The 22,361-nt window shown below is 37.5% G+C and overlaps 1 non-coding gene across 1 annotated transcript; it reads right to left on the bottom strand.

The window, feature by feature from the left end:
- Positions 1-16,199: 16,199 nt before the first annotated feature.
- Positions 16,200-16,305, bottom strand: LOC146905487 (small nucleolar RNA R71). Its single transcript, XR_015020972.1, has one exon. It is a non-coding gene; the product is annotated as a small nucleolar RNA R71 (small nucleolar RNA).
- Between the last annotated feature and the right edge of the window lie 6,056 nt (positions 16,306-22,361).

Genomic DNA, 22,361 nt, shown 5'->3' with positions numbered 1-22,361 from the left:
CGATGATGTTTGCAGTTCATTACCACGGCTGTCTCATGCAACCAAGACTCAGCTACATTAACACAAACAAGCTTACTTTTATGAAAATTAACCTTTAACCCAAATATCTCTTTGAACAAAAGCAAAGTTGCCTTTAAAGCTCTCACATTCGCCCAACTTTTCTCCGTAACCAATAAAGTGTCGTCAGCAAACTGCAAATGAGAGACAGAGATTGGATTCTGTGCCCCCACTCTGTAGCCAGAATACAAACAATTCTTAACCATATTATTTATCATGACATTTAGCCCTTCAGCAGAAATTAAAAAAAGAAAAGGAGAAAGGGGGTCTCCTTGATGAAGCCCTCTTTCCAATTTAAACTCATTAGTTGGACTTCTGTTTACAAGAACCAAGGTTGTTGTTGTTGGCACACATTTTAGAATCCACTGATGCCAACGCAAAGGAAAATTCATTTGAGCCATCACATTACCCAAATACCTCCAGTCTACTGAATCAAAAGCTTTTTCAAATTCAACCTTAAATAAAAGTAACTCTTTCTTCAATTTACGTGCATCATCCACTAACTCATTGGCTATTAAAATACCGTCTAAAATTTGTCTACCTTCGACAAAAGTAGTCTGAGACTCCGACACAAACTTACCAACCACCTTTCTCAATCTACTCGCAAGAACCTTTGATAGAATTTATACAAGCTTCCAACCAAGGAAATATTTCAAAAATTTGCCAACTTCTGGGAGTTATCAACTTTAGGTATCAAAGCTAAAAAAGTACTATTTATGTCCTTGGTTAATTTTCCATTGTGGTAAAATTCAGCAAAAAATTCAACAAGTCCACCTTTAACAAGTCCCAAAAATCTTTAATAAACCCAAGATTCATCCCATCCGGCCTTTGGCTCTTAAAACTATCACATTCCATAACCGCTGCCTTAATCTCTTCCAACAAAAAAGGTCTAATAAGGTCAACCTCGTCGTCTACAGTAATAGTTTTAAAAGAAAGGTCCCCCAACCCAAGTCTAGAAGTTGTTACCTCTTGGAAGTACAATTTAAAATGCTAAAAAACCGCATTCCTGACCCCATCCAAACCCTCAATCTGAACACCATTAACATTAATAGAAATAATCACATTCAGCCAATTGGAATTAGTATCAACATCCTTCAGCCAATTAATTCTAGATTTTCGTCACTGAATACTAGAATGTAATTTAGACAAAGCCACAACGTCAGCTGATAAAGAATGATGCTTGTCCACCTCATCCGCTTCTAACAACTGCGCCTCCCCTTTAATATCCAACAAAGACTTGAGATCTTTAGACATCCGAATTTTACCTTCTAAATTTTGGGTATGATTTTGATGCCAACTCTTCAGGGAATACTTGATTACTTTGAATTTATCTTTCAGCAAATAACCACTCCACCTATGCACCTGAAAAGATAGCCGTTTCTCCTTGACAAAAACCTTGTACCCTGTAATTCCATCCAACAGTTCAATAAACTTTGTGGTCTAGGTCCCCAATTCTCTTCGTCAATCATCAAAAGAATCAGGCAATGATCATATAAGCCTCTCTGAAAAACTGTATGGATAAAATTCATCCATTTGAAACACCAAGCTTCAGATAACAAAAACCAATCTAATTTGCTCATCAACAAACCATCCCCATGATACCAAGTATAACTGTGACCACAAAAAGGAAAATCTATCAAATAGTTATCTTCAATGAATTGATTGAAATGAGAGAAATCCTCGATATGATCAGCCCCCATTCGACTTCTTCTCTCTGCTGAGGACCAAATCACATTGAAGTCTGAAGGTGAGAAAAACACAAGAAGGGAGGGTTGTATTGTGTTAGCTTTTACTTCGTTTTCTCCTAAGCTGAAACTACTGATCAGAAGCAGATAGAATTCCACTTCTGAAGTAATGTTCAGAATCTAAATGCAGCGGATAAAACAGAGAGAGAAAGAAGAAAGACACAAAGCAATTATACAGGTTCCTTCCACAAACCGGAAGTAATCCTGTCCCCCTTGCACTTCCAAGGAGAGTGCACTAAAAATGTAATATCTGATTACAAATGCTCACTGCTAAAACAAGCAAGAGACTTCAAACTACTCAAGCACAACTGCAAGAGATTTCCTATGCTCCTGAACACAATCAAGAGACTTCCTATGCTCAAGCACAACTGCAAGAGACTTCTATTCAAACAGAATTACAAAGAAAATTGTTGGAGGTTGAACAATTGATATACAATCAGTGATGTTCACGGTACAAATCAGACACAAACTCTTAAGACTCTAGAATTTCTAAGATATGAAAGTTGTTAAGATATTCTAAATGAACTTTTGATGCAGAACAATTTTGACAGGGTTTTGGCACTTGTAAATTGTTGATGAATCCTTCTTTTATTCTCAAAGTCTTCACTCCTTCATATAAAGGTGTGAAAGAGACGTTGTGAAATTGCCATCACATCAAAAAAGAGTCGTTTGAAGCTTTGATCAATCACCAATGATATTTTGCCTGATATGATTATTGTCCTATGAAGGATCAATTTCAAATCCATTCCAAGTCTGAAGGAACATCGTTGCAGGCATAGTTGTTCTTCTTGTCCTGTAGCAGAGACAAACAGAGTAGTGGAGGTAATGGTTGTACGCTTCGTACAATTGTACTTTGTCAACGCTCTTAAAAGAACAAGCATCCAATGCCTTCAAATCCTTTCAAAATAGTCATTGCTTCACTCTTTTGGTCTTCTGCAATGCTAGGTGAGGTTAAATCCTTTGAACAGCCTTTGAAGCTTTAAGTCTCTCATCTTCTGATGAACTTCAGTTTCTGATGATATTAAGCTTCTGATGAGGTGCTTCTGATGAACTTGCTTATGATGACGTCATCACATCACTTCAGGAGCACTTTGACTTCAGGAGCACTTTGACTTCAGATGCTTCAAGCTTCCTTTTTGTTGATTGCATAGCTCTCTTTTGTTCTTCCAGAACCTAATAAAGATACCAAATTTTTGTCTATGAACCCGTACACTTGAACAAATATTAGCATATCCAATTGACAATTTTTTAATACCTTGTTATCATCAAAACTCTAAAGGGAAATGTAAAACATATTTTGTTCCAACAAAGTCCCCTACTACACACCAAGCATAATCTTGGTTATTATGCATCAAGCCTCCCAAGACATCCCATAGTAATTGGCTCCCCCACCTCCACAAGGAGCATAAACAATAGAGAAGCAAAACTCAAGGTTATTTTTAACAAATTTCCCTTTAATCACCACCAAATTCTCTATGCTAATAGTATCCCAAACATCCACCTCATTCGAATCCCACAAAGTTAGAATACCACCAATAGATGGCCTATAAAAAAACCAACCGAAGGTGATCCCCACAAAGACTTGCTCGCAAAATCATCAACAACCTCCATCCTAGTCTCTTGAATACACACAATTATCGGACCCCCCTGTCGCGTCATTTTTCGGAGATCAAGCTATTTTTATTAGCATAGACTCACTATTTTAATTCACGACTGAACATTTTAATTTTATTAAGGAAAGGGGAAAGAAAGTTCAAAAATACCCTATATTGAAAAGATTTAGGGTTCGAGGGTTGGTTATATTTAGGGAAGGTATTAGCACCCTAAATATTCGTAGTACTCTACGAGAACCTCTTGATTTTATTTAACTTTTTGTGCTATAAATTTGCTTGTTTTTTTAAAAAAAATGGAATTTTGAAATGATTAAAAAAGGGAGACCTATTTATCTACATTTTTTGTTGATTTGGAAGGACAAGTCCTTTGCCTACGTACCCGTGAAGGATCAAAATCACGTAGTTCATGGTAGAAATTGACGTTTGATTTGTTTTGTGTTTTTTATTAGTTTTGAAAAAGTTTTAAAGAGAAAAGCCAAGTGGCAAAAAGAATTTGTTTGTGTTTTTTATATTGAAAGAAAATTGACTCAAAGTAGAATTAAAATTGATATGAAGTTTGATTAAGAAAAAAAAAAGAACGATCACTTGATTGAAAATCAAGGTTTATTATGAAAATATTTTTGTGATTTTTGATTATTTGAATGTTTTTGTTGTTTTGGAATAATAAATGAAAATTAAACTAACGGAGCAATAAAATTAAAAGCGCGTGGATTTTTGTAGTGACGTTGGATCACCACAAAATCCCTAATCTATATTTTTTTGTATTTTTATGATATATATAAAGCGGTAAAGAAATAAAAGACACACACACACACACACTTTTCTCATTTATATTTACATTGGGCCTAAATACATTCTAATTGCTGGAAAATAAATGACAATAATTAAAATGCTAAATAAAAATTAAATAAAATGCTAAAAAGAAATAAAATGCAAGAAAATAAAAGAAAGGGACAACCGAAGGGACAAAAATTACTGAATGGACAAAATTCCGAAGGGACTTATTCCGAAGGGACAGAAAAAAAGAGGGAGAAGAAAAGAATAGCTCGTCAACACAAGCTAAATGAGGGAGAAGAGAGAAAAGTTCTTTGAGAACTCAAGAGAACTTTTTGGTGTCTGAAATTGTGAAGGATGAGAGCTCTATTTATAGGTTCTAAAGTTGATGAAAAATGGAAAATTGGTTTAATGCACTTTGATGGGGATTTGAATGAGATTGATGAAATTTGGAATGTGATTTGAATGATTTTTCAAATGGGAGAGTTGACATGTAAAAATGGCATGATTGGTGGCACACTTGAGAAAGAAAAAAAAAAAATTGGACCTTGACACTAAATTTTCTGACAATTTTTGGACTCATTAAAAAAAGTTAATAAAAACCTAAAGAAGTAATTAAACGAAAACAAATAAAAATAAAATGGTAAAATGGAAAATAAAAAAAATATAAAAATCAAGACTGAATAAAAATGAAAGATAAAAATAAAAACTAAAAGTTTAAAAAAAAAGACTAATAAATAAAAAAAAGTGAGAAGAGGTATTGATGATGAAACGCGTTCCTGATGAAAAATGGGAAAAAACTTTCTGACTTTGTGATTGAGGCTGTGATAGTGGCATGGTTGAAATAGAATTTTCTTTGGACCCCAGAGACAATTATTTCGGACTCATTAAAATGGTTAAAAAAAACTAAAAGAAATAATTAGACTAGAAAAAATAAAAAAAGGTAAATTGGAAAATAAAGACTAAATAAAAATAAAGTATTAAAAGATGGAAATTAAAAAAAAAAGACTAATAAATAATAATAAAAATTAAAAAAAGTAAGAGGAGGTCTGAAAAAAAACAAGGAATATTCCTAGTCAAAAGACATGTGTCAGTGGGACCTTAGGTCAAAAATTGTTGTATGACACCCCCCCCCCCCCACCAACCTCCAAACCTCCCTTCTGCCCCCCCCCCCCCCCCCCCCCCCGAGACCTCTTACATTATAAGAAAAAATCTTCATTGATTCCACCCACTCCCCAAAATGCAACCCCCACACACCCTCTAGGCAACCAACCCCTCCCCAACCTCCTTCTCAACCCCCAAACTAACACCATCCTTTCCCCCACCATTGTTTCCCTTTGACAAAGCCTGAAACCTATTCTCACACTTAACACCAATAATTTCTCGGAGAGTACAAACATCCATATGTACCTCGTCTTTACTACCGTGAAGAACAACCCAATTTTTCCAGTCATCTTTAGTTGCTGATGATTTAGAACCTGCTGATAACGAATCACCATCACCATTAGTAGTAGATGCATTTGTTGAATCTTTTGAAGATTTCTGAAATTTCTTAGCCTTTTTAGTCTGCTTAGTAGAGCGAATCAAAGTATTTATATCTTTTTCTGACAACCTTGCAATCCTCTTTAAGTCAAGAACTAACGGTATTAATCTCCTTCTTTTAGCTTTAGATACCTTGCGATCCTATTCATTCCGAATGGACAATTTCGTACCATTCAAACTAAATGTAGAAGCACCTGAGTTGGTTGCACCTATTGATTCATTAAGCACAACATCCACCTTCTCAGTCACATCATCATTCAAAACATGATAACTGTTATTATTACAACAATCCTTTGCATTACCATCTGAATCTTGTTGAAGCTCTTGGTTCCAGTCATTTTGTAATTGACTCACTAATTATATAAGTGGTTCATCTTCTTGCATACACATGTTCTGAACGAACTTATTGATTATCATTCTCATATTCCACCAAACAAGCATCATTAGGCAGACCAAATTCTAGATCCTCAATAATTCTAATATGAAACTTAAGCCCATTAATACAGAACTCTTTAAGAATGTTAACTTTCTTCAAGATAGTGCTAGTAACCAATAGCCTAGCATGATCCAACTTACCTTTAAGAAGAGTCACGTCATCTATTTTAAGTAACCTGCCTAAAGTTGCAGCAAGATCCACAACAAAAGATATTATTCCAAGCCTAAATAGGGACACCATAAAACCGCACCCAAGACCCTCTTTCATGAGAAATATTAATATCTTTCCTCCAAGGTCGGCAATCATACAAAAAAGAATCGAAGAATTCAACTGCTTCCTTATTAACAAACATTACCTCCATATCACCTTGATGAAACAAAAAAACATTGTCACCTCCCATCAGAATGATCTTAAAGTCTTGAAACCTAATGGTCGGATATGGCAAGTGTACCAAATCGTTTTCCAAGTAATAAAGTGAATAGTAGAGTATCGTATCCACAAGGATTGTCGTTTCGTCAAAACAATTTGCGTTACTTATTTTTGTTGGTTGACGGTATAAAAGTTATGTTGCAATTTTTATCTGTTTGCAACAGAGCAAGTTTACCTATTTTTGGTTGCAGAAAACTAAGCAGCGGTTAGGATTCTTCGAATCCCCTCTATATATTTATTGTTGGATAATAAGTAAAAGTATGTCGCGTTTATTTATCATAGGTAGACTATACAAGTGATGACGCCATTGGGATGTTCCTAATTAGGTAAGGCCCCACCTGACTCAATGGGATTTAACACTGAGTACCTACTTAGGCTTTTCCCCCGATGCCTAATTGCACATGCTGATCGCACAGTGATCCTTATGCGTGGGGTCTTGCTAATTCAATGGTAATTGAAACATAAACTTTATATTGGCTTTCCAGTGTTTCCCAAGGCAATGAAGGCCAAGGTTCCCTTAGGTCTGCACATGTATGAATCTTAGGACACTCATAGCACATTTTCTCTACGCTTTCTTAGTAGTTCTACAAACGGGCACCTCTAATCTACATCTACCATACTAAGGGTTTCAAGAGAATGGTTCTATTAGGTTATAGTTTTAAGTCGGACAGCTAGGTGCTTGTTTCCCTAATTCCTAACCAGTTAATTCCTAGGTTCGATAAGGCACCACCCGACCCAATGGGTTCTAGCCACTGGGTACCTACGCCTAGGGTCAACAATAATTCCAATATCTTTGGCTAATTAATAATCACTTACTTCCTAGACATATTGTTATCAATAAAGGGATATAAATATCAAGATATAAGCATCCAGTTAGTGATAGCAATATTAGGTCCTGTCACAACCTAAGTACCTAATCTAGGGTTGCACCTCTCACAGAAATAAAACTATAATATAATAAAACATAATAGCGAACAAAAGAATAAATAAATGAAATAAACAACATATTATATTAAATAAATATCCAACGAAAATATACGGAGGTTCATCTTAGAAATCTAACCTAAAATGATTTAGTTACACATGGTAACTAAAAACAAATTACTAAAGATAAAGACATGCCCTAGAAAATCAAGGAGAAGATAGAAATCTCCCAAAGCTCCAAAGGTGCCTCTTGAACTGCTTCAGTTCTGAACGAGAAATTCTGAATGATGATGGCTAGTATTTATAGTGAGAGTTTCTACCTGGGTTTGGGCAAAAAGTGCGGGCTTTACCCATTTTGAAAGCAGGAAAAGACAGTTGTGCCCCGACTTTTTGCATGCACGGGGAATATTTCAAATGCATGGGGCGCATAGTGAAATTTCTTTGCATGCCCTAGGTGCATGGTAAATGCCCTAGGCCCATGGAATGAATTTTCATGCCCTAGGCGCATTCTGTCTTTCTTCCGGGCCCATTCTCCGATTTTCTGTCGTTTTTAGGTCTTCGTCTTCAAATAACTTGCCTTGGTACTTTGGGAACAAAATTCCTCCGACTTGTAAGTCTTTTGAGGCCTCTTGAATCTTTATTCTTGTCTCTTGAATCTTCATAATTCTTCAGATGTTCTTGATTTGCCGATTTGCATGATTTCTTCGTGAATTACTTCAAAAACCCCCTAAAATTGCTATGTTTCGAGAAAACTAGAATTACAGACTCAAATATAGAAAACATTAAAAAAGTTCCGAAATCATAAACAATCGTTCTAATACTCCTCCTTTTTGTTGTTATTTTCTACTAAAATAAACTGAAAAACCTGCTAAGAATAACGTAAGATGACCTGTCATCAAAACCAACATCTATAAAAGTTTTTTGTAATAGAGGAACACAATTGCCATTCCTAATTTTAGCCATCAGACCTCTACTCGCCCAATCCACATCCTCTTGCAACGACAAAAAATTCCTAACCACAGGTTCCTTAACTTGAACCGACTTCTTCACATTATCAACCTCCTTAGCCTTTCCCCCAACAAGACTAACATAAGACACACCCTTACCCTCACCTTCCTTATCCCCCAACACCAATGACTCCCCTCCCACTATAAGCACCATATCATTCTCCCTCTCTATTCTTTTTTTTCTCAACCCTTTCCCATCTCTTTCCATTTTTTCTCCCACATCATGATACTATTTTTTTCTCCCTCCTCATTATATTTTTTTATCTCCCTTACCATGAACAATGCCACTTCCACCCTTCAAGACAGAAGCTATCAAATTTTGCTAAATTCTTAGATAAACGGTAATCCCCGAAGTAAACATTATTGAGTCCTCGATATCCCTTATATTAATGAATTTAGCAAAACCAAAAACTTTCCCTCTTGCATTACGACACCTAGAAATAAAAACATCTGACAATATTCCACAAACTTCCAATCCCCTTCACAATTAAACATATTGCAGATTGTTCGAAACATTAATGATAAAAAAGAAGCAGATACCTGAGATGAATTTTCGAAAACCATGTTGTTAGCATTACGAATGTCACCGTAAAGGGATTGTTGTTTTGTTTTAAAGTTCTTGTTCACATGCTTTCCTTTGCGTGATGTTATTCCATCTTTAGAAAATCCATTACATGATGTTGCTTTGTTGTACACATTAATGTGTGACATGAAGCCTTCGCCCTTGCTGGAATTATTTGGATTAACTTGACAATTACGGTCACACCTCCTCACAAGTAATCTACCACGTGAATGATCCTCCCTAGCCCTAACCATCTCCTGTTGTTTCAACCCTAAATCTGAGTCAATATCCAAACGTTCTACTCCTTGCATGTTGTTTCTGATGACCGGTCATCTTATGTTATTCTTAGCATGTTTTGCAGTTATTTTTAGTAGGATTTAGCAGCAAAAAAGGCGGAGTATTAGAACGATTGTCTATGAGTTCGGGACTTTTGTAATGTTTTCTATATTTGAGTTTGTAATTCTAGTTTTCCCGAAACATAGCAATTTTAGGGGGTTTTTGAAGTAATTCACGAAGAAATCATGCAAATCGGCAAATCAAGAACATTTGACGAATTGTGAAGATTCAAGAACCAAGAATGAAGATTCAAGAGGCCTCATAAGACTCACAAATGGGAGGAATTATGTTCCCAAAGTACTGAGGCAAGTTATTTGAAGACGAAGACCTAAAAAAGACGGAAAATCGAAGATTGGGCCCGTAAGAGAGACAGATTGTGCCTAGGGCATGAGAAAAATGCATAGGGCATAATTTGGCAAGACATGCGCCTAGGGAATTTCCTATGCGCCTAGGGCATGCTTTTTGCCTCACTCTCATGCACCTAGGGCATTTCTTATGCATCCCGTGAATGCAAAAAGTCGGGGCGCAACTGTCTTTTCCTTCTTCCGTGTTGGGTAAAGCCCGCACTTTTAGCCCAAACCCAGGTAGAAACTCTCATTATAAATATCAGCCTTCCTCATTCAGAATTTCTCGTTCAGAACTGTGGCAGTTTAAGAGGAAGGCAACTTTGGAGCTTCGGCAGAGTTTCTATCTTCTCCTTGATTTTCTAGGGTATGTTTTTATCTTTAGTAATTTGTTTTTAGTTATCATATGTAACTAAATCTTTTTAGGTTAGAGTTCTAAGATCAACCTTTGTATATTTTTGTTGGATATTTATTTAATATAATATGTCGTTTCTTTTATTTATTTATTCTTTTAATCGCTATTAAGTTTTATTAGGAAATAGTTTATTTCTGTGATAGGTGCAACCCTAGATTAGGTAATTAGGTTGTAATAGGGCCTAATATTGCTATCACTAACTGAATGCTTATATCTTGATATTTATATCCTTTTACTAATAACTATCTATCTAGGAAGTAAGTGATTATTAACTAGCCAAAGATACCATAAGAATTGTTAACCCTAGACGTAGGTACTTAGTAGGTTAAACTATTGAGTCGGGGGTGCCTTACCGAACCTATGAATTAACTGGTTAGTAATTAGGGAAACAAGTGTCTAGCTGTCCGAAATAAGTTGTAACCTAATAGAACCATTATCTTGAAACCCTTAGTAAGGTAGACGTAGATTAAGGATGCCCGTTTGTAGAAATACTAAGAAAGTGTAGAGAGAGCGTGCTATAAGTGTCCTAAGATTCATAGATGGGCAGACCTAAGGGAACCTTGGCCTTCATTGCCTTGGGAAACACCAGAAACCCAATTTAAGTTTATGTTTCAATTACCTTTGAATTAACAAGACCCCGCACGTAAGAATCAATGTGCGATCAACAGGTGCAGTTAGCCATCAGAGGGATAGACCAAAGTAGATTAGTAACGTCCCAACGGCTTCATCAATTGTATAGTCTGCCTAAGATAAATAAATGTGGCATACTATTACTTATTATCCAACTGCATATATACAGAGGGGATTTGAATAATCATAAGGGCTGCTTACTTTTCTGCAACCAAAACATGTAAACTTGCTCTGTTGCAAACAAATAAAAATTGCAACTAAACATTTATACCGTCAAACTTGCAAAAATAAGTAACGCGAATTGTTTGGACGAAAGGACAATCCCTGTGGATACGATACTCTACTTATCACTTTATTACTTGGTTAACGATTGGTGCACTTGCCATCAATCCGACCATCAGTTTCCCCGATGCCTCTTCTGTTCATGTTAAACCAGTTCCCTTGCTTTCTGACGTTTATTTCTCACCTCAGTCTATTCTCCTTTATCCCCACCCATTTGTGCCTGCCTGGCAATTGGCCCCCTTTCCCATGTTGCCTCTTGATAACTGGAAAATAAGCTGGTTAACATGTTGCACTTAACCCCTATATTGAACAAGTTATTAAGTGATTGCTGTAACACCCCGTTTTCCCAACATGTGACATAGTACATAAAAATCAGAGTATTCAACTTAAACAGGATGTCACACTTCTTTAAAAGATAAATAGAGTAAAATCACTATTTATTTAAACATCTTTTATCAATACTTCAAGTTACATCGTAGCGGAAAAACATTTCATTATTCAACAAAATGACACTACGGCCTCAACATAAACAACTTCTTAAAAATTCAATTACAAATGGTTCATCAACATAATTCATAGTAATATGTAACAAATGGAAAACAATGCAAATATCCCCATCCCGTTACGTATCAGAGCGACCCTAAGACAACACGTGTGAGAGTCAACTCACATCAGCAGCTAATCCTGGTTATCTGTACGTTACCCACATAGAGACAACATTCAAACAGAAGGGGTGAGATTCACATTTAATAATAATAAGCATATAATTCATCAACATAATTTAACAACATAACCAACAACAATTAAACAATGTTAATGCTTCACATAATTTCTCAATAACAAATCATTAATTATTTCGACAAATTGACAACACGACGACAACACCGACATCACAACATCAACGACAACGCACTATGCATGTGGTACCAATCAGGGCATCAAGCCCCAACTTATAGAGCATAGGCTCTCAACGTGATATGAATGATTAAGCATTCAACAGGGCATCAACCCCCCAACTTTATATGAATGATTATACATTCAACAGGGCATCAAGCCCCCAACTTTATATGAATGATTATGCATGGACTCAGCAACAAATGCAACAATAACCAACAACTTCAACGACATCGACAACAACTTACAACTTTAACGACATTGGCGACAACAACGACAACGACAACAACAACGAGTTCGCATCATAATTTTATAATTCATCAATTATGAACAACATCATGTAACATCATATTCATCAACATATACATTCATATAATAATTCATCAATCAAAGATATTCACGTCAAACCAAGTTAGATTCATCACAACATAGGTTAAATACTCTAAAACACCTTAATTGAACTCGTAGTACATAAGCTTTGACGTTTGGAGACAATCCATAAGTTTTGGTTTAACTTAGAAATAGTTATGCTGAATTTTCATAAAGTTTTACTAAGACCAACTTGGAGTGTTTTCATCATAACTCAAAATCTATAAATCATTTTTGAACCAAACCAAGACCATTGGAAAGCTAACACAATTATCTAAAACTTTCATGTTTACACCAAAGGCCAATTCAAAACAGAAATGTGTGAGAAAGACGCAAGAACGTGAAACAGAGAATGTTGTCACTGCAATTTCGCTGATAGCGAATTTCTGGCTATTAGCGAAATTGTTACAGAGGATTTCGCCAATAGCGAACTTCTTAGCGAGTTTTCTCCTGCTGTTATGATTTCTACACTTTTGATAGGAAACTTAACCTATGATTATTCTACAACCTGAACATCAATTATACATAAATTCAATGGATTTTCTACACTATTAACAACCAATTACGACTTCAAAACCTAATTCCCAAATTCATAAATTCACAAACAACAACATGCTAAATTCAATTTCAGAATTATACAACCTAAAATTAGAGTAAGTTAATCCCACCCTAACCATAGATTGGTTGATTACAAGGTTCTACAAGCTTTCTCTTCTCTGACTCTTCTCTTCTCTTGGTTTCTCCCTTTTCTCCCAAAAACTTGTTTTACGTGAAAAACTCTCTGACTCTTAGTTTTTCCTATTCTTATTTCCTTAACCAATTCTCTTAATTCTACTTAATTCCACTAAACTCCTCTAAATTCTAATTCAACCCTTCAAGTCTAATTATTCTATTTTTAATCATATTCTACTAAATAATAAACTAAAGTCATTTAACATAATAACAACATACCACATAATCAATTAAATCATATAATTAGACTATAAACCCAATAAAATAATTAAATAGATAAATAGGGTGTTACAACTGCATTGCCTTTAACATCTAACCAGTGGCTATTTTAGGATTTTATAGTTTTAAGTGTTTTTAGTACTTTTGAACTAGTAATACGTGTTTGTGATGTTTGATGATGTAGGTTAAGGAATGACTCTGAGTATGTAGGAAGCTACAAGAAAGATTGAAGATGTATCGCTAAAGATATGGAAAGCTGCAACATCCTGGGATTTTATTCGGGTCGTACATAGTATGCATGCGTGGGTCCAGTCTGTCCATTTCTTAATTATGAAGGATATGAGTTGTCTCCAATGATTGAAATCCTAGGAAGAATAAGGAATATGTCAATGGGAAGGTAGCATTGGACAAGGACGGGTGGATAAGGACAACCCATGTAAAATGACCAAAAGGTACAACCTTTAGTGGGTGGCGTTGTACTATAAAAGGACACCCATGTGTTAGTGCCAAGGGTCAGAAAATTCATCCTAGAATTGGAAAGTGGACCATCATAATATTCCTAAAGGCTTAGGAGCGCTCCAAAAAGGATCTAAGACCTTTTGAATGGCTCTAAAACCTACAGAAGGGCTTAGGCGCCCTCCAGAAAGGCTTCTGAGGCCCAGGAGTGCCCGTCTTGGGGCACCGCCCTTCTGAACTTCTAGAAACCTCCTAAAACCGCCTAAAATACATAAATGCCCTTGTTGCTTGGGAACCAAGAAACCAAAACCCAAGCCCATAACAGGCTATAAATACTACTCTTGAGAGCATTATCAAGGCATCTAATCATCAGTCTAAATCCCAGTATACGATTCTTAACCCTAGAATCCCTTACCGAACTTTTTGCAAGTACTGTTGGCGCCGTCTGTGGGAAAAGGTAAAACTAGCCTTGACCACGTTTTCTCTGGATCGTAGATCGCGGTTCTGGAACCCTTGAACCAAACTTCCAAACCGTAAACCTCTTTACGATTTGGAAACCCCAACCCTTTTTTCACCAACCTAGGTCGCTGATGACATGCTGTCATTACGTAATTTTTAGGACTTATTGTGACATTTTGATAGAGTTCTCATGCAATTTATACTGTTCTGGAGTGCAAAAAGCTTAAATATTAAAGTCTGTTCGAAGGAAATCGCGCCACGCCAATTTCAAGCCGTGCAGCGATTTTTGAAGCAAAATTACATCCTCCCTGTTTGAGGGAAATCACGGCACGCCTATATACATGGCGCGGCGCGATTTTGACGGGTCAGGCCCATGACTTCTATAAATATTGCACTCAATCTGAAGAATAAGGGTTACGATTTTGGAGAGCAAAGTACGATTTTGAGACATCGGAGACGGCTAGAAGGGCGATTTCTTTAACCTTTTACCAATTCATGTATGTTTTAATTATTTCATTGATTATGCTATTTGTAAACTCAATTATGAGTAGCTAAATCTCTTAGAGATTAGATCCGAGATGAATCTTTGTAACCCTAATTGACACATGTTGCTGTGAAACTCTATTTTGTTTATGAATTCAATTCTAGTTTATTCAATTCAATCGTTCTTAATGCTTTTTATATCTTGATCACATATAACTTGATTTCGTGAGAATGAATGACCACTGACCATGGCTTTCAAGTTAGACCTAATTGAATTGTTCTAATAAACAGGGTTAGTCTAGGAATAGATAATCGTTTGTTAGTGATAATAGGTTAACGTTCGGTAAAACCTTCAAGAATTATTAGACCACCTAAGGAATTAGGGGTTGTAGTTTAAGAAGAGGGTCCTAACTCAAGTGATTGATTAGGGCTATTTTGTTAATCATCGTAAATTAGAAGAGGATTCATAACAAATAGGTGCAGTAGACCAATTAGGGGAACTTAGAGGATTCGACGGATCTGATCTCATCTCTCTCTCATATTTTCTTAATCAAATCTTTATTTTCTGTTACTTGATTTAATTAAAATCAAACCAAATCTACTGCCTAGTGGCAAAACAAAATAAATTTTATACATCCTATTTTTATAACGCAATTGAATTATTGACGTTAAAAATAGTCCTCGTGGGATCGATATTTTTACTACTTCGATAGTATTTGGTGCATTTGCCAAACCTCTATCAAGTTTTTAGCGCCGTTGCCGGGGAACTGTTGAATTATTTCAACAAGGCAATTACGTTATAATTTAGGGTTTTTGCAATTTAATTTTCTGTTGTTAATTTTTATTTTTCTGTTTCCATATTCACTTGATTACTTTGCGTTGTGCAGTGCTACTAAGGTATTTTGCTGTTTATGCGAGGTAAACAGAGCTCAGACGACTTAGAGTACGATCCGGAAATCGAAAGAACTGCTAGAGTACTTCGGAAAGCTGTCCGGTCGCAAAGGTTAGCTCAGTCCGTTCCACCGGGTGTTCTAGAACAAATACCGGAGCCACTCTCAACTGAATCTGAAACATCTGCTTCTCCTAAATCTGCAACTATGGAAGGTGAAGGAGTTGTACCACTGAGACCTAAGCTAGGAGACTACGGGTTAGCCACTCATCGCGGTCAACTGACCCATACTTTTCAACCAGCTAACCCCGTAGCCTTCGACATCAAGACAACTGTCCTCAACGGTTTGAGGGACAAGCAATTCGATGGGACTAAAGCTATGAGTCCTCATGAACACTTGAGCCGCTTTGCTGAAACTTGCGAGTTTTGTGTGCAACCAGCCACCGTGACTGAAGCACAAAAGAAACTAAGGCTATTTCCTTTCACCTTGACGGGAAGAGCAAAAGATTGGTTGCTAACAATACCAAACGGGACTGTCCAAACATGGGAAGAGTTAGAGCTGAAGTTCTTGGAGAAATATTTCCCTATGTCTAAGTATTGGGAAAAGAAGATGGAGATCTCTAACTTCAAGCAAGGAGAAGGTGAATCATTATATGATGCTTGGGAGCGATTCAATTTGCTTCTTAAGAGATGCCCTAATCATGAGTTCACCGAGAAACAATACCTCCAAATCTTCACTGAGGGGGTAACACCAAACACTAGAATGTTCTTAGATGCTTCCGCGGGAGGTAGTCTCAAGAGCAAAACTGATCATGAAGTCCAAGCTTTAATCGAGAACATGGCTGGAAATGAGTATCATGCTGAAGCTAAGAAGAAGGAAAGAGGAGTGTTCGGGGTGAGTGAACAAACTGCTATCCTTGCTAACCAAGCAGCTATGAACAAACAAATCGAAGCTCTAACTAAGGAGTTTCAAGGCTTCACTTTGGCTCATAAGCAACAACAAGTGGCTGCAATCAAATGTGATCTATGTGGTGAAGAACATCCCAATGGTGAATGTGTACCAGAAGGTTCTAGTGAAGAAGCTAACTACATGGGAGGATATCAAAGGCAAAATCAGTACTACACTCCAGGAATCAACAAGCATCCCAATCTAAGCTACTTGAATAACAACGCTTTGAATTCTCAGATGCTTACTCCTCCTCAACAACAACAAAGAAAGCCATCAGCTCTTGAGGAAACTATGATGAACTTCATGAAGATGACTCAAGGAAACTTTGAGGAGATGAAGAAGAGTCAAGAAGCTGAAAGAAAGAACAATGAAGCTTCTAGGAAGATGCTTGAAACTCAACTGGGGCAATTAGCTAAGCAATTGGCTGAACAAAGTAAAGGCGGATTCTCAGGTAACACTAAAGACAACCCTAAGAATGAGTCTTGTAATGCTATTGAATTGAGGAGCAAAAAGGTTTTGACACCTTTAGTTCCAAAAGCTCCAAAGAAGGTTGATGATGTAGTAGTTGAGGTGGAGGAGAATGGTGAAGTTGAAAAAAATGATGAGGGTGTAGTTGAAAACGAAAGGAAGAAAAAAATAGAGGGAGAAAAAAGTGAGAAGTTAATTGATGAAGATTCAATCTTGAGGAAGTCAAAGAGTCAAATCTTGAAAGATGGAGATAAACCACAAGTTATTCCATCATATGTGAAGCGTCCATACCCTCACCTTTCCAGGAAGAAAGAAAAGGATGAAGGTCAATTCAAGAAGTTCATGCAACTTTTCTCACAACTTCAGGTGAATATTCCTTTCGGTGAAGCTCTCGATCAAATGCCGTTGTATGCTAAATTCATGAAAGACTTGTTAACCAAACGAAGGAAGCCTAAGGATGATGAGAACATAGCACTTTCTGAAAATTGTAGTGCTATTCTTCAAAAGAAGCTGCCACCTAAGCTGAAGGATCCTGGTGCATTTATTATCCCTTGTTCAATTGGACCGGTAGACATTGGAAGAGCTTTATTTGACTTGGGAGCAAGTATCAACCTGATGCCTCTTTCAATAATGAAGAAGCTTAAGTGTGGGGAACCAAAACCAACAAGAATGACCATTACTTTAGCTGATCGGTCAATCTCTTATCCTTTCGGTGTGCTTGAAGATGTGCTAGTCAAGGTTAATGACTTGGTGTTCCCAGCAGATTTTGTGGTCTTAGATATGGCTGAAGATGAAGACATGCCACTCATTCTAGGAAGACCTTTCCTTGCAACTGGTCGTGCTTTGATTGATGTTGAACGTGGAGAGTTAATGTTGAGGTTCCATAAGGAGCAGGTAGTTTTCAATATCTTTGAGGCAATGATGAACCAAGATGAGAACCACAAGTGTTACCGGATTGACGTTATTGAAGAAACAGTCGAAGAGAACTCCCTTGAATCTCAACCTATTCAACCTATGGAAGGAGAAATTGTTAAGCCTATTGAAAGTAAGGAAGTGGTTGAAGATGTTGGGGTGAAAGAGCATGTTAAGCAACTTGAAGTAAGCACAGATCAAATGCAACAACAATCATTAGGAGTTATCCTTGACAATAAGAATGGGGGATTGGAAACTTGGAACAACATGCCTAAGACTACTTTCACTAATCCTTGTGGTGTGTTTACTTAAAAGAAGATCCCCTTTGGAATGCATAATGGGCCGGCTACTATTCAATGGTGTATGCTTTCAATTCTCTCTGCTACGATAGAAAGGGTTGGGAGGTATTGTGACAAAGAGATGGTAAGGAACAAGCCTGTTGATGAAGCTGTGGATCTAAGGAAGTCTGGTGCACAAGGAACTTTCAAGGGTAAGGATCAAAAGCTGAAACGGTACCGTAAAGGAGGACTCCCAAACAATGAAGAGGGAGAGACATCAACTGATCCTTAGGGATCGTCATCAGTCAAGCTAGTGACGGTAAAGAAGCGCTGGGTGGGAGGCAACCCACTATTTATTTTTCAGGTATGATTTTATTGCTTTCAAAAACAAAAACACAAAAATATTTTTTCTTTTCTTTTAATACAAGGCAGGAAAGTTTTAAAAATTTGTTCAAGGATACTTCTTGCCAAGAAAATCATGCAAGGTACTGATGTCTTGCATGATTCTCTCCTCAAAAGTTTTTCAAAAATTCAAGGAACTCAGGCATTTTTCAAGAAAACAAAATTTTTGGCCTGAGGAAGCAAAGAATGCTCCCTGTTTGACCAAAATCGCGCCGCGCCTATATATGGCCGCAGCGCGATTTTCACGAGCAAACTGCCTAACCCCCTGTTTTAAGGAAATCGCGCCGCGCCTTGTATTTGGCCGCAGCGCGATTTTGCTTGGAAGCTGCCCATATGTTTCAAAAACTAGCCGTTACAAACCCACCATTTCCCAACCGTTGCAAAACTAGCCGTTACTAGCCGTTACAACGCAAAATCGCGCCGCGCCTTGCATTTTGGCGTGCCGCGATTTTACCCAAACAGCCCTATAAAAACCTCACTGTTCATCATCATTTTCATTCCATTCTTCCTACCTTTCTCTACCAAAACTTCCCTAAACTTCCATTCACGAATTTTTCTCATCTTCATCTCCTTTTTCACTTCCTAAACATCATCTACCCACAATCCTATCATCAATTCATCAATCCAAACCACCGTCAAACCACCATCATTCCCAACTTTCCCAAACTTCACAAAACTTCCCTTTCACCATCTTCCTAAACCACAAATGGCCTCCAACCAAAGAAACACCCGCTCAAAGAAAACCACCAACCCCAAGCCATCCACAAGCAAATCCAAACGCCCTCGTGCCGCATCCAAACCACCCGAAAACGCCATCCATTTCATCAATGACCAAGCCCAAGAGTTTCATCAATCTATGAAGAGTTTCGAAGTTATAGGGGAGAGGAAGTTTGATTTCACAAAGCTTGTGAAGTATCCTTTCTTTGAGTCTGAATTACGAAGGAGGGGGTGGACGAAGTTGAATGAGATGATCGACGAAGCAAACAACAAAATGGTGATCGTCGAATTCTTTGCAAATGCAAGGGTGTCCGATACACCCTTTCAATCTTTTGTGCGAAGCAAATACATTGATTTCAGCCTGGATGCTCTCAATGCATGGCTGAATGTTCAAGCACCGGAGGAGTGTTGGGTTGAAAAATTGAGGAGGGAGAGATTTGGCATTACGGAGGATACCTTTGATGAGATCATCACCACTATGTGTAGGCCTGGGTCGACTTGGAAAAAGTCCCGGATGCTTACCTATGCAGAGATGCTGCCGATACCCAAGGCGTGGGTGTCCTATTTGGTCCAGACTCTTGAGAGTGCATCTTGCACTTCTGAAATTCCTCTCAAGAGGGTGCTTGCTGCCTATGCCATCATCAAGGAACACCCTATAGATATTGGCCGCCTCTTGGCCAATAGTCTTCATGATCTAGTAACCGGAAACACCACACAATTGGGGCATGGAAGTCTAATTAATTGGTTGTGTGAGCAAGAGCTTGTGCCGGCTTATGATAGTGATCTCAACACCAGCAATATGAAGCCAATCACCGACTCGGTAATGGATGGATTTGTGAAGAAATATGAGGGCTATATGAAGGGGAGAGAGAGGGAGGCAACAAGGCAACAACAAATGGAGCAAGGAGGGAGTAGTAGCCAAAGGGGTTATGCTCCTCTTCACCCAAAGCTTGAGGAATTCATGCATGTGCAAGCTAATTGGATGAATGAGACTTCGGACCAGCTGTGGGTGAACCGTCCTAGGTTCTCAGCTGCGTTTGCTGCGGAGGCTCAATTGCATATGGGTCCGATTAGTGGGTCTTATGAGAGGTTTGGAGGCTCCCGTGAGCGCATGGAGCAATATTTTACACATCAAGAAGAATATGGTCTGCGCATGAGGAGGGAAATCACTGATGATTTCAATGCCACCGAGAAATATGAAGGGGATGGCATCTTTGAAGGATTGAGGACACCGGGGGCTGGACACTCGGATGATGATGTGAACATGGGCTGATCTACTGATGGATTAGCATTTTCTGCTTTGTATTTTATTTTCAGTCATTTTTCTTTTGATGTATTTTCTTTACTTTCTTTTTAATGTTGAAGTCCATTGAACTTATTTCCCTATTGTAATTGCTCCTGCACTTGTTTAATTAATGAATTTGTTTTGTTTCATGTGACCTATTCCAGTTTAGTAACAGTTGTTTGATGAAACGGTATTCCAAAAGTTCTAAAGGAGGGGTGACTTGATTCAAAGGCGAAGTGTACGGCGTTGCTAGGTAGTCACATACTCCCAGAAATCTCAGCCATAAGGTTCATTGCCAAATTTGTTTTTCAATTTACTTTTATTTAGATTAGTTTTCCATGCAACTACATTTCTAGAACTTGCATTGTTTCTCTATTACTGATTGGTCTTTGTCGATTACACACTGAGGCAAAAGTGCTTGGTCCTGTGAGCCTTTTTGAAGCCTACCCTGTTTTTAATTTGTTGAAATTATCCTTTCTTAACCAATTGTGAGCCGGTAGGATTAGAACTTTTTGTTCGGTGACAAACTACATTACAAGCCTAGAGACTTTTAGGACTTGTCCCTTAATGTATTATCTGAGTTAAGGCATTGTAGAATGTTGCTAAAGATTAAGTTTGGGGTTGCTTTTGGAATTTGCAACCAACTAAGTTTGGGGTGGGGGTACTAGAGAATAAGAGAAAAAAAATGAAAAGAATTATGAAATTGTCATGCAAAATATACACAAAAATGGTGTATGAAAAAAAAAAGAAAAAATGAAAATGAATGCTGAAAAAGGGACAAAGCATTGAAAATCCGAGTAACTTCAAACTCGATTGTCCCTAAATGTTAAAAATATTCTCTAGTACCATTGCATTGATTGTTATTCCACAAGGGGTGAATGATTGAAGGATTGAATTTTGTGCTTTAACTTCCGTAGGAATGCCTAACTCAAATTTTGTGTAGCCTACTTATCCAAATATATCCCACCTTTCACCTTAGCCCCGTTATAACCCTAAAGACCTCAAAAGTGTGTAATGATATTGACTTTGATTGATGTTTAGAAACTTTTCAAGCGTATGGTAATATGTAGACCTGCATGTCGACTGGTAGAACCCTATTTCAATTTGATGCGAGGAGTTGTGAATTGGTGGATGCGAACAAGTCAAACTAGCTCATCTTTAGCTAGAAGGAGAATGAACTTTTGGGTACTATCGTTTTGTCAGGTAACTGTTATTTTACTGTCGTTTGTCACTGTTTCAAGCGAATTCCTTGAGGACAAGGAATGGTTTAAGTTTGGGGTTGTGATGACATGTTGTCATTACGTAATTTTTAGGACTTATTGTGACATTTTGATAGAGTTCTCATGCAATTTATACTGTTCTGGAGTGCAAAAAGCTTAAATATTGAAGTCTGTTCGAAGGAAATCGCGCCACGCCAATTTCAAGCAATGCTGCGATTTTTGAAGCAAAATTACATCCTCCCTGTTTGAGGGAAATCGCGGCACGCCTATATACATGGCGCGGCGCGATTTTGACGGGTCAGGCCCATGACTTCTATAAATACTGCACTCAATATGAAGAACAAGGGTTACGATTTTGGTGAGCAAAGTGCGATTTTGAGACATCGGAGACGGCTAGAAGGGCGATTTCTTCAACCTTTTACCAATTCATGTATGTTTTAATTATTTCATTGATTATGAAATTTGTAAACTCAATTATGAGTAGCTAAATCTCTTAGAGATTAGATCCGAGATGAATCTTTGTAACCCTAATT

The sequence above is a fragment of the Medicago sativa genome, chromosome 7 (assembly GCF_051527215.1).
Source record: "Medicago sativa cultivar Bolivia chromosome 7, Bolivia_mono, whole genome shotgun sequence".
NCBI lineage: Eukaryota > Viridiplantae > Streptophyta > Magnoliopsida > Fabales > Fabaceae > Medicago > Medicago sativa.
This window is presented reverse-complemented; position numbering and strand designations above follow the sequence as displayed.